We start from the raw sequence: 13,735 nt of genomic DNA on the forward strand, positions 1-13,735 counted from the left end.
GAGTGACAGAGGGTGTAGGGGGAGGCAGTGGGTAATGGGGAATGGAAGAGGGTGGCAGAAGGTGACTAGGGAGAGGCAGTGGGTGTTTAATTAGAGTTTTCCCTTGTTCCCTCGCCACATCCTACACTGTGTGTTTCCCTGTTCTCCCCATCTGCAGACACATCCCATACAGTCTGTTCAGTGCTCTCCTCCTTCACTCTGAGGCTTCACTGTTGCTGCGTCCTGTACACGTGGCTCCCCTATTTACATTTTTGACTGTGCTGCAACTGCCACTGGTGAAGAGATTCTTTCCACTATATTACTCTCCAGCTTTGATAAATCTTACCCTAAATCTAATATTCCATGCAAGACATTACTATTAATCACTTAACTGATAATTTTCCCCTTCAAAACCATTTATAACATTGTTTTTAAATAATGTTTTATTTAATATAGTTTAAAAAGTATATTTTTAAAATATTTAATATTTAAATATTATATTATACACATCTACAAAACAAATTTCCTTATAAAAAAAACTGAGGGACACAGTGGGGCAGCACGATTGCATGTGATCAGACCATGCCAGTTAAGTGGTTAAATCCATGCTGAACACAATCTAATAAAGTAACTGTCATTGTGACAAATCAAGTTTGCATAGGATCTATTAGCAATAAAAGTTGGGAGGACTTATTGTAGCCTTTGATGTCTTCCAGTTGTCTTGCCTTGTTAAGAAATGTAACATTGAATAATATTATTGAATAATAAAGTAACTCCCTGTCCTCCCTGTCCATAGCTGTAAACCACCAGGGTAAAAAATATCTGACTTTGGGGCCGATTCAATTGTTGGTTACCCCAGCCATCGCTAGAGGGTGCTCCCGATTTGCACAGCTAAACCCGATACTAATAGGCATGCACATAGGGCATGCATGCCCAATGGTGGGGGCCATTAGGTTTGGGCACCCACAAAACAATTGTATCACCCCCCTTGCCTCTAAAATGCCATAAGGACTTAAGGGGACATATATCAAACCTGGAAAACTGTTTAAAAGGAGAAATTGCCCATAGTAACCAATCAGCTTCTGCCTATTATTTATAGAATGTACTTGAAAAATGCTAACTAGAAGCTGGTTGGTTGCTATAGGCCTCTTTTCCACATATACTGTGCTTTTTTCCGATTTTTAGGACGCTGGACACATTTACCCCTTGGTTACGTATTTGGAATTTCTGTACCCATTAGATGGAGACAGATACAGTTCAGGGTCAATTTCTGGACATGCTTTGAATTTGGTAAGATAACTATGGAGAAAATGATGGAGATTTTTTTTTGTGGTTTGTCCATGCAAAAGGACATGGAATGGAAAAACAAACAAACGATTTCAGTATATTACAAAAAGAAAGCAATATATCAAATTTGTTTCAGTATAATGGGCAATAAAAAAAAATTGCAGTGCAAAGCCATGGCGATAGGCTGGTCGTTGAGGTTTAAACCACCTCAGCATGCTATAATTAGTAACCCGTTTCCCGAGGATAGAAATTTGCACATGTATAATAAAATAAGAAACAAACGCACACACACAAAACAACTGCAACAAAGTCAAACTGTCTAAATGGTGCAGATATATCTGTCTTTTCTTCTGCTGATGCCTAGTCAAATACTGTATGTATTATTTCTGCAATGCAAAGCTGTCATTTTTGTTTTAATTTATTTAACAAAATATATTTATATGTAATTTAAATTAATGTTTTATTATTTACATTTCCTTTTCACTTTTATATTTTGCACATAGTGCTACTGTGCTTTTTTTGATTTTTCTAAATAAGCACCATGTTCCTTTAAGATATTTGGCAATCTTATTTAGTAACTATTGTTTCCCTATTATCAGCCATTTTCAGAAAAGCTGATTGAAGTGCACTCATAGAGCATCTATATCTAAAAGGGATGTAGTTATGTGACCGGTGGTCAGGAGACCGCCGGTCACAATACCGACATCTCCATCCTACCCCCTGAACATCCCGACAGTCAGCATGCCGACTAACAGGGACTATTCCCACTCGTGGGTGTCCACGACACCCATAGAGTGGGAATAGAACCCGTGACAAGTGTAGGCCCCCCCACCACCAGCATTCTGTGGCTGGGATCCCGGTGTCGGGTTGCTTACCGCCGGGATCCTGGCCGCAACCCCAACCCATGTAAAAGCCATACTATACCATAATAATCATAACTCACTGTAGTCACATTTTATTTTGCTGATTATCTCTCAGATGACATCACAGTCTCTTTTTGTTCTGGGTCACTAGTTTAGTTGATGACCAGTACAAAGCTTAAATGCATAATGCTATAATTAATCGCACACTTCAGTTGTCTTAAAGACTTTATTGTAGCATATCTGTCATTACACAACTGCAATTAATGAAAAGCAGAGTAATACCCCTTTCCTACTGAAATCCTGGGTGTGACCCAGGCTTTGGAACACGGTTCCAAGCAGGGTCAGACCCTGGTCAGACTCCGTTCACACAAAACTGGCGACTCGGGTTATTCATGGTGCCATTTACACTGCACATGGGTGCAGTCTGTCTGTCCTGCTGGTGCTTAGGGATGATCCAGCTTTCCCTATGCTTTTAATGGGACCCGGGTCAGACGACACAGGTCACCCATTTACACTGCCCCGTCACCCGGGTCCTTCCTGGGTTCAACCCTGCTCGCTACCCAGGTCAGATTCCCTTGTCCCTGGACCTGGCTTATTTTTTGGGACCCTTTTCCACTGAGCTGCAACCTGGGTTAACCCACCAGTAACTGGGTTATTGCGGAAGTGGAATATCGGTATTAGGAAGTAAAACACTAGTTTGCAGGAATATATGACCTGCAAACTCTCTTTGTTCTAGGGAATAGGATTGCCACCTAGCAACAGCTGGTGGGTTAGGTGCAAGCCTCCCGACGGATCGCTGGGAAGGTATAGTGAAAGAAAACTTTCACTTACCTTCCCACAGCCTGGGGGGAGCGGGGACAGAGCCACGGGTAGCGGCCGCGCTGGAACTCGTGTGTGCACATGGCGCGCATCACGGGAACACGCGTGCATCGCCGGGCACGCGCACGTGCACCCTATAAGGCACTAGGCCCCGCCCCCAGACAGTAGATTTTATGGAAGCTTACAGATGGCAATCCCAACTAGAACAAGAGAGAAAATTTAGAGGGGTAAGATCACCTTAGCTCCTCTAACCTAGTAACGAAGGACCCGGGAGACCATATAGATGCAGAAACAAATGTGTTTACTAGAAACCTTTCAACAGTAATACAGGTGATAAGAAAAACAACTGGCAATGGCCAAAGAAAGAAATGCTATGATGCTTTTGAAATGAGCACATAAACCAGTCTCCTGCAAACTTGTAGAGTCCATTAAAGATATTTGTAAGGCTATTTATGATCTTTAGGTTGCTGCGTCTGCTGCTGTTTCTTCTGACCTTTTGGAGCACTGGAAATCCAAAGAGAAAACAGGCATAATTAATCACTGTTGTTAGAGATTACAACCAGATTAGCACTGTATAGGGTGGGTAGGGCGGGAGCTGTTGCTAGGTGGCAATCCTATTCCCTAGAACAAAGAGAGTTTGAAGGTCATAGATTCCTGCAAATTAGTGTTTGTTCGTCGGGAGGCTTGCCACCTAGCAACAGCTGGTGGGTAGACTACCACATACCTGGTGGTTGCTCTAAGGAATTCTATCCTTTGAGTATCAGCAGGCCTCCAATAATGTTTCACGAAGGTATGAGTGGACGACCAACGTGCGGCCTGTGTTATGGATTGTAATGTTAAGCCTCTAGCCGCTGCCGAGGTGATGGTGGCACCGCAGATGGAGTGTCCCTTGAAAGTAGAGGTATCTATTCCTGAGCTTTGCATGGCAGAAACTATCCAACCCCTGATTGTAGAGGGTCTGGCTGGATGAAAAGGCTTTTGGCATGTGATAAAAAGAAAGAAAGAAAAAGGCTAGAAATGTCATCTCTCCATGGAGCTGTTGCGAGGTAAGCGGATAAGCACTCAACTATGCAAAGATCCGTGTCTGACTGGTCTTTGACTAGATCAAGCTCCAAAAAAGGGTTTTGAATGGAGCTGGTCTTTGTGTGACCTTTTAGGACGATGGCCCTCATTCCGAGTTGTTCGCTCGCTAGCTACTTTTAGCAGCATTGCACACGCTAGGCCGCCGCCCTCTGGGAGTGTATCTTAGCATAGCAGAATTGCTAACGAAAGTTTAGCAATTCTGCCATTAACAGCAGAATTGCTAACGAAAGATTAGCAATTCTGCTATTAAGTATTTCCTTGCAGTTTCTGAGTAGCTCCAGACCTACTCCTAGATTGCGATCACCTCAGTCCGTTTAGTTCCTGGTTTGACGTCACAAACACGCCCTGCGTCCGGCCAGCCACTCCTCCGTTTCTCCAGCCACTCCTGCGTTTTTACCTGGCATGCCCGCGTTTTTTAGCACACTCCCTGAAAACGGCCAGTTTCCGCCCAGAAACACCCACTTCCTGTTAATCACACTACGATCAGCAGAGCGATTGAAAAGCTTTGTTCGCCCGTGAGTAAAATAGCATAGTTTTGTGTAAAATTGCTTAGCGCGTGCACCCTGCTGTGCATACGCATGCACAGAAATGCCGGATTTTAGCCTATTAGCAATTCTGCTAAAAGTAGCAGCGAGCGAACAACTCGGAATGACCACCAATATGGAAACCCATTGGATTGGTTGTCATCCAGGGTTCGGATGTGTCTATTAAGGAAAGTTTGGCTCCTCTAGCTGCAAAAGCTAGTGCTAGTAGTGAAGCCAGTTTTCTTGAAAGATTGGAGATGTTGGAATCTGAAGGGATTGTGGCTAAGTAGTTTAAGAAAGGATTAATGTCCCACGTGGAAGAGTATCGTGGACATGGTGGCCTAGACAAGAAAATACCTTTGAGTAATCTAAGGTACATCTTGTTTTCCGTAAGCCTTGGAATGAGAAGACCTAGGGCCGAGCCATACGACTGTATGGTGGCGGATGCCAGGCCTGACTCAAACTTGACGGCCAGGAAGTCTAGCGTTAAGTTAGGTTCCGAAAGAGAAGCTAAGGGAGGATTCTGAGAAGCCTGCCAAGACATAAACTTATTTATGATGGGCTGGTACCTGGATTTTGTTCTGGGTCTAAGGGAAGCATTTATCAAGGCTATTGAGGAGGCCGAGAGGTTAGTGGTGGTCAGCAACTGAGTAATGTCGCTATCCACATGCAATGTGGAAGTTCCTGAAGGAGGTCGGGAGTCCCTTGGAAACAATCCATGTACATGCATAGGGGAAGCTTGGGTCCCTTTGCGAAGAGGGTTGATCAAGGGGAACCAAACTCGGGAAGGCTAAACAGGGTAAACCAAGATGAGCTGAGACACTCTGTCTGTCTTGATCTTGTGAAGTACCTTCAGTAGCATAGCTGGAGGAGGGAAAGCATATGGGAGAATCAGATCTTTCCACGGAAAGGACATCGCATCCGTGTGGAGAGCCCCTTGAGTCCAGATTTTGGACACGAAGGTTGGGACCTGTGTGTTCGATGGAGTTGCAAACAGGTCTACCTGCGGTTTACCAAAGGTTTTCACGATACTGATGAAAATTTCTGGTCTTAGAGACGCCCGATCCAGTGTTAATTTTTTCCTGGATAAGGAGTCGGCTAACTCGTTTAGCTCTCCTGGGACGTATGTTGCGGAGAGGAGTATGGACCATTCCACCGTCCAGTTCCTGATGTCTATTGCTTCTTGGCAGGGAATCAGGGATCGATTACCTCCCATTCTGTTGAGGTAGGATTCTGCAGTTCTGTTGTCTAGACAGAGGAGGACTGAGTTGTCCTGGAAGGTCGGGGGAACTAGAGAGGAAAGTGCTAACTTCGTCACCCTCAATTCTAAGAGATTGATGTGCGCTGTTGATTCTTGAGTGGACCATTTTCCCCTTACCGCCCGGGCTCTTGTAAATGGTCCCCAACCCGAGAGGGACGCATCTGATGTGATGACCATGTCTGGAGGTGGAGGTAGGAGAAGTCTGGGAGATGGCAGTGGAAGGACCCTCCAACTGCGAACCTCTTTGAGAACTATGGGTGTCAAGAAGATTTTGTCTAACCAAGTCCATCCTTGATGAAGGAGAGCTGAAAGAAGAATCTGAGAGTGTCTGCAGACAAGGGGAGCATGAAGAAATCCTGGATCTAAAGACCTCATTTTCCCTATCACTCTGGCCAAGTCTCTCAGCGAGAAACGGTGTTTGAGAGTTCGTGTTACGAAGTCTTGAACGTCTTCCCACTTGTCTGGGGGAACTGCTATTGAGAAAGAAGGGGTATATATCTAGAAACCCAGAAAAACAATTGACTGGGTAGGTGTTTATATGGACTTGTCGTAATTTATAGTAAACCCTAGGTTCTGGAGGAGAGAAAGAATGAGCTCTTTGTGAAGCAGTATGGTTTTTTGGTCTGAGTGGACTACTAACAAATCGTCTAGGTAGATTATACAATGGATCGCTTTCCGGCGAAAGTGAGAGATCACTGCTTTCATAAGACGAGTGAATGTATAGGGGGCGTTGGAAAGGCCAAAGACCATGACGGTCCACTGATAGAGAACGTCTTTCCACAGGAACCTTAGAAGTCTTCTGTGGTTTGGGTGCATTTGAATTATGTAAAAGGTCTCCTTGAGGTCTGTTTTGATACAGAAATAGTTCTTTGTTAGTAGGAAAGGTATGTCGGCTAAGCCCTCCATACGGAAGGAACAAGGTTTTATGTGTCGGTTGAGAGATTTGACATATAAGACTGGTCTGTATGAACCGTCCTGTTTCCCGACAGGAAAAAGGTGAACCCAGCCTCTTGTGGAAGTGTCTGCCAACTCTATCTTGCCTAGCTGCAGGGCAAGGGATAGGACGCCATCTAATAACTGACTGGCGTTTTTTGAACAGGGAAAAATCTGTCGTGGAAAATGCAAAAGGAAAAGGGATAGACCTTTTTCCACGATTTTTAGCAACCACCTGTCTGTGGTAATCTGCCTCCAGGAGGCTATTGCCTGGGAAAGACAAGGCGGAGGTTGCAAAGTAAGGTGACTTACCATATCCTCTGTCTTTCCTGGGGGCGTATGTGCCGCCGGACCCTGTGCGCTCTGGGAGCGCCTCTGTAGTCTCGGGTCGAACTGCTGGCTCCCGCAGGCTGACCCTCCTGATGAAAGGGCCGCCTGGAAGGCTGAGGTCCTTTAAAATCTGCAAAGGATTTGCGATCTTTATAGCGGACCTTTACTTCGTTTATGAAGTTGGGTCAGAAAAGGTCAGAATCTATCAGATTTGGGACGTCTACTCATCTGGGTGCTAGGTTAGTTATCCCTGCATTAGCTAGCCAGCGAGTTTTACGTGAGTTTGATTTGAAATCAAATGTCTGACCAATTATTAGGGTAGCCCTACTAATAGCTTTTAATAGGGCCATTTTGGAAGCTATCAGGGAATCTAGGGAGCCCCCTGAGATGCCTTCTTTTTCTGTCTTGTCAAGGACAAATAATAAAGGACCAGTGGCGTCTGAAACTTTAAATTGAATCTTTCTCAGCAATTTATCTATAGTGTCACTCTGGATCTTTTCCCCCACGAGTGAAGTTAAAGCCGGATCAATGTCTGGGGCAAATAGGGCCGGAATATCTGGGATGCCACTGTGGTTTCGGAGAACCATGTCATCCTCCTTAACAAGTGCCGTTCTAAATGCTAACTGGGTGAAATTGTATACTTGAGAGCGCTCGCTCAGAGCCCAGTGGGCTGAATATATTTTAGATGGTGGCATTCTACCTGCTAAGGCTACACAGGCCATCTGCAAGTCACTATATTCGCCTCTGCGAGAGGATGTGCTAGTCCTGGTTACCTCCTCTGACTCCCAATCTACTGGAGGGTAACCAGCTTCCCTAAATGAGTGGGAAAGGGGGGTTGTATGACTATGACTAGTCCCCTTATGAGTGCGGTCCTACGCAGGTTGCCGATCTGTGACAGGGAATGTATGTCGGCTGTGGGCAGGAGAGGGGGGTCTGCTATGGACCTTAGAGGTATTCCAACTACTGGCAATACATGGGAAAGAGATGTTTTTACCTGAACAGGCATCTCTAGAAGAAACATGGTCAGTATGTTTCTTTTTACTTGTGCACTTTCTCACCACTCTGTGAGAATATGCAGGAGGAGTAGGAGTCTCAGCATTCTGACTGACTTCTCCCTCCTCAGAGCTGTCCCTGTTGTCTTCCGACCTGACAGGGTTAATAATTCTTCTCCTTTTAACTGTAATGTCCTCATTTGTGGAAGTAGTTTTGTTGGCAGCTTTATCTATGTTTTTCCTAGAAGGCTGCCTGCCTCTTTTGCTGCGCTGTGGGGACACTATCAGAGTGTCTGTGGCTGACACAGACACTGTGTCCTCCATCCTGCAGCGCTGAGGTCAAATTTACTGTCTGGGGTTGGGGCCTAGCGCCTTATAGGGTGCGCGCGCATGCCCTGCAGAGCGCACGCACTCCCATGATGCACGCCATGCGCGCGCACGAGTTCCAGTGCGGCCGCTACCCGCGGCTCTGTCCCCTCTCCCCCCCAGGCTGTGGGAAGGTAAGTGAAAGTTTTCTTTCACTATACCTTCCCAGCGATCCGTTGGGAGGCTTGTACCTAACCCACCAGCTGTTGCTAGGTGGCAAGCTTCCCGACGAACAAAGGAAGAGTAAACCCTGTGAGCTCACTGATTAGCACACAGCATACTGAGGTTTGAGCCCTCAGGACCTCAAACAGGTCATGTTTTCCAGATCTTTTCACAGATTCACAAGTGAAATAATTAGCTCCATTTGTGGATCTTTTAAAATGTGACAGTGGCCCTCATTCCGAGTTGTTCGCTCGCTAGCTGCTTTTAGCAGCCGTGCAAACGCTAAGCCGCCGCCCTCTGGGAGTGTATCTTAGCTTAGCAGAAGTGCGAATGAAAGGTTCGCAGCGCTGCTACAAAAAAAGATTGTGCCGTTTCTGAGCAGCTCCAGACCTACTCCTAGCTTGTGATCACTTAGTTCCTGTTTTGACATCATGAACACGCCCTGCGTTCGGCCAGCCACGCCTGCGTTTCCCCAGGCACGCCTGCGTTTGTATCTGACATGCCTGCGTTTTTACACACACTCCCCGAAAATGGTCAGTTACCACCCAGAAACACCCACTTCCTGTCAATCACTCTGCGGCCAGCAGTGTGATTGAAAAGCGTCGCTAGACCTTGTGTGAAACTGCATCGGCTGTTGTGAAAGTACGTCGCGCGTGCGCATTGCGCCGCATATGCATGCGCCGAAGTGCCGCTTTTTTACCTAATCGCTGCGCTGCGAACGAAAACAGCTAGCGAACAACTCAGAATGACCCCCAGTGAGTAATGAATACACCTGTGCACCTGCTGGGTGACCTGGTGACCTGGAAAATGTGACCTGTTTGGAGTCCTGAGGACTGAGTTTGAGAACCACTGGCATACAGGATTTTAATCTGCATTAGACAAAATAACAGTACTCCAAACGCGATTAGAAAAATAAAAAGTCTCCCGCAGTAGTATAAGATAAATTGGCAATTTTAGCACATTAAAACCAATTTCTAATCATACAAATTTATTAGAAACATAAAACAGGTTTTCATGGAGATTCCTGTGTTGTGATCTTGGGTGGCACAGGCGTATGTAATTCATGGTAAGTAGGATTAAGGTAAATCTTGCAATTTTGTTTTTTTAATACAGGGACACAGTTTATGAGTGTAAAAATCATGGATACCCAGGTTTAGCAGAGCAGTCATGTAAATTTGAACACATATGAAGTACACATATTGCATGGCTATAAGATGGAATACATATCATTGACCGGCAGACTGGATCCCGGCTGTCACTATACCCACAGCGGCATCCTGTCTGCCGGAATCGCGACAGTAAGACAGCTAGTCCCCTCATGCGCTCGCTGCGCTCGCCACGCCACTCGGTTTGTGGTGTGCACCCACCAAATGATTGGGAATACCCTGAGTTTGTCGGAATTCCGGCCAGCGACATTTCACCGGCTCTCAGGATTCAGGCATCAGTGTCCTGATCGCCAGGATTCCGACAGCAGGTATATTAACTGCATCCCTATAAGACATTTAGTTCACATGTTGGTATGCAGTTGAGTTGTCGGCTGTTAGGATCCCAGCAGTCAGGATACCGATATCGGGATCGTGACCATGACAATGCCGCCAGCCGGAATCCCGACTGAACAGGGGCTATTCCTTCTCGTTGTCGGTATACTGATGGCCGGCATCCCAATCGTCGGTAAATCCTACTGATCCTCACATGTATAGTAAATGCATGCTTGAAGCTTTTCCCCAATTCAGACACAATTTTACTCCTAGCAGATTGCTGTCACGTTCCTCCCAACATCTAGAGATGGCAAATTAAGACAGGGGTGTTACTATGACTTGCTGAGAGCATGAGTGCTTCATAATGCCTAGAAAACAGCCACTGCATGTTGCCTCTCAATCTTCTGCAAATCGAGACTAATATGTCTATCTTGTGATGTTGGCACAGTGCAATCAAATTCTGACTGTCCTGCTGCAATCAAGATAGCAGGGAAATATACTTTCATGACATAAAACATGTTATGTGGGTGTGTATTGCAACCTGCTGAAAGGCAGGAGTTCTTACCGGGACTGTGATAGAGAAGACTACTTCAGGTTCTTACTATATTATATCAATTAATATTGTGATTCCCATGATCGAGAAAACTTTAAAACTTGACTCTGTTGAAAACTAAGCAATAAGAATTTATTACTCTTAAGACTGTAGTACAATACTGTACATTTAAATGACTGTTACCTGTAGAAAATGACCTTAGTTACAGTTTCAGTGGGCTGTCATACAAGAAGAGAGCAATACTTGTGGGTATATTGCTTCTCCCATAGATACAGTATATATTTATTAACAGCTGTCAGATGGTTTCTACAGATATTAAGTACTAGGCCTTACGGGCGCTCTTCACACCGTCGGAAAGGGGCTACGCCCCCGTAACCCCTGAACGTCCTTTGGCTGGGTAATATTTGTATGATATGGAGTATTACCTTAAAGCCTAATGTTGTTAGTGGTTACATATTGCACGATGAAAGGGCGTCCGATGTTGAAGGGGGCATAGCCCCTTGCGAGGGCATGAACAGTGCCTGCAGTGCACGCTGTACAGAATGTAGTGGGTGCGGGGGTGACCGCGTATGGGGGAGGGTGTGTGTAGATGCTGCGGGTGGAGGGGGGGCGGATGCGGGGGGTGCGCGGATGGGAGAGGGGGTTGGGAGGTGCCATGGGGTGGGATGGACAGGGACTGGGGGCAGTGGATGGAGGAGGGTTCTGGAGGTGCTGCAGGTGGGGGAGCATTGGAGGTGCTGGGAGTGGGGCAAGTGCTATTGCGGATGTGGGAGGGGTTCAGGAGGCAGTGGGGAAGGAGTGTATGTTCCACGGGTGGTGTGGAGGGTCCGGTTGCGCGACGGGTGTGTGAGAGGCGGGGGTTCCGTGGGTTGGGGGCAGGTGCGGGGGTGTGGCAGATGGGTGATGGGGTCCGGAGGCGCTGCAGGTGGTGGAGCAGTGGAGGTGCTGGGGGTGTGGCAGGTGCAGGGCTTTTGCAGATGTGGGAGGGGTTCCAGAGGCGGTGTGGGTGGGAAAGGGGTGGGAGTGCCGTGGGTGGTGTTAGGGTCTGGTGGCATGGCGGGAGGGTGAGGGGTGGGGATTCTGTGGGTGGGGGAGGGGCATGTGCGGGGGTGCGGTGGATGGGGGACAGGGTCCCGAGGTGCTGTGGGTGGTGTAACAGTGGGTGCGGGGTTGCTGTGGGTGGGATGGAGGTAGGTATCTCCTATATATTAGCCAAGATCTGTGACTTTGTGACTCATTTGCTAACGCTGGGCGGAGTATATAGGAGAATACTTAGGAGAATAGGATAATAAGTAGATTAGGATATATATATATATATATATATATATATATACAGTACATAGTGAGTGCAGGGATGTGTGGAGAGAGCAGCAGTGGCAGCAGCAGGGTAAGGCTCTGTAGAAGCTCCGCCCTCCCCCCACCAGCCATTGGACTCATGGTGGAAGACAGTCCTGTGATTGGCCACCTGTGCTGCTAGCAGCAAAATGATTGGCTCCTGCTGGATCCCCGCTCTCTCAGGCGGACACTGGCGGTCAATGACATCTCACATAAGCCAAAATCTCACATAAGCCAAAATCGTAAGCACACATAGTCCATATCTCAAGAAAAGTTAGTCAAAATCGATGGTGCTGGGCTCCGGGGAGTTCAAGGGAAATCGCAAGTGAAAATCTGGCATAGCAAGGATCTCACTGTGTGTACACACCCTTACATCTTCCCTTTCAGACTATCGGTCCTATTTACGGGATGCAATTACATTTTCCGGTGGTAGAAATCCTGGCGGTCAGGATACCAACGTCGGAATCCTTACCACTGACAACAGGGGCTGGCTGACACATTTTAGACAGGGGGGCATGCACAAAGCACTGGCCCATGAGTGGCAGCCCATCCTTAAAGTACCGTGGGAGTACCTAATTTTCAACCATCAAGTGGTACTCCCTGTTCTAGTATCACCGTCCCTAGAAATGTAACCAGAACAGAATAATAATAAAAAAAAAAAAAAAAAGATTCCATCTCAAAAAAAGTGTTGTTGACAGCACTTCTGACATGCTTGACAACCACCCATCCTATTCTCTATGTTTTCAATAAAGCACACCTATACATCCTATAAAATACTTACAGTCAGGAGTTAAAGTGAGCCGGAACGGGGCGGAACTGTGTTCCGTCAGTTCCACTTGGAGAAGGAACGCAGTTCCGCCTCCGCCGGCTCACCTAACCCGCTGTGTGCAGCGGTGCAGGGAGATGCCGGGCGCCCGCTGAGATTGCGTTACCAGAGGGCGCCCGGCGGCAGCCGGAGGCAGGAGCTCAGTACTGTCACTGTGCGCTATGGGAGAGATGTCATGACTTCTCTCCAATAGTGCCGAGGAGCGGGCGGCAAGAGAGGACTGCAGCGGTCTGGAAGCGGGAGCGGGGCTCGGTGAGTATTGTGACTGTTTTCTTCCTTTATGTAGCGGCGCGTCTACGGGGGGATCTACAGGGGGCAAATTACTGGGGGGCATCTACTGCGAGCAAACTACTGGGGGGCATCTACTGGGGGACATTATTACTGGGGGCAAGCTTCTGGGGACAAACTACAAAGGGGCTAACTTCTGGGGGCAAACTACAGGAGGGCATTACTACTGGGGGCAAACTACAGGAGGGCATTACTACTGGGGGGCTTCTACTGGGGCACATTATTACTGGGGGGAAACTACAAAGGGGCCAACTACTGGGGGCAAACTACAGGAGCGCATTCTACTGGGGGCAAACTACAGGAGGGCATTACTACTGGAGGCAAACTACAGGAGGGCATTACTACTGGGGCAAACTACAGGAGGGCATTACTACTGGGGGCATAACTACAGGGGCATTACTACTAGGGGCATAACTACTGGGGCAAGCTACAAGGGGGAAAGCTTCTGGGGACAAACTACAAAGGGGCTAACTACTGGGGGCAAACTACAGGAGGGCATTACTACTGGGGGCAAGCTACTGGGGGCAAACTACAAAGGGGATAACTACAAAGGGGCTAACTACTGGGAGCAAACTACAGGAGGGCATTACTACTGGGGGCAAACTACAGGAGAGCATTACTACTGGGGGCAAACTACAGGAGGGCATTACTACTGG

This window comes from Pseudophryne corroboree, chromosome 2 (genome assembly GCF_028390025.1).
Source record: "Pseudophryne corroboree isolate aPseCor3 chromosome 2, aPseCor3.hap2, whole genome shotgun sequence".
NCBI lineage: Eukaryota > Metazoa > Chordata > Amphibia > Anura > Myobatrachidae > Pseudophryne > Pseudophryne corroboree.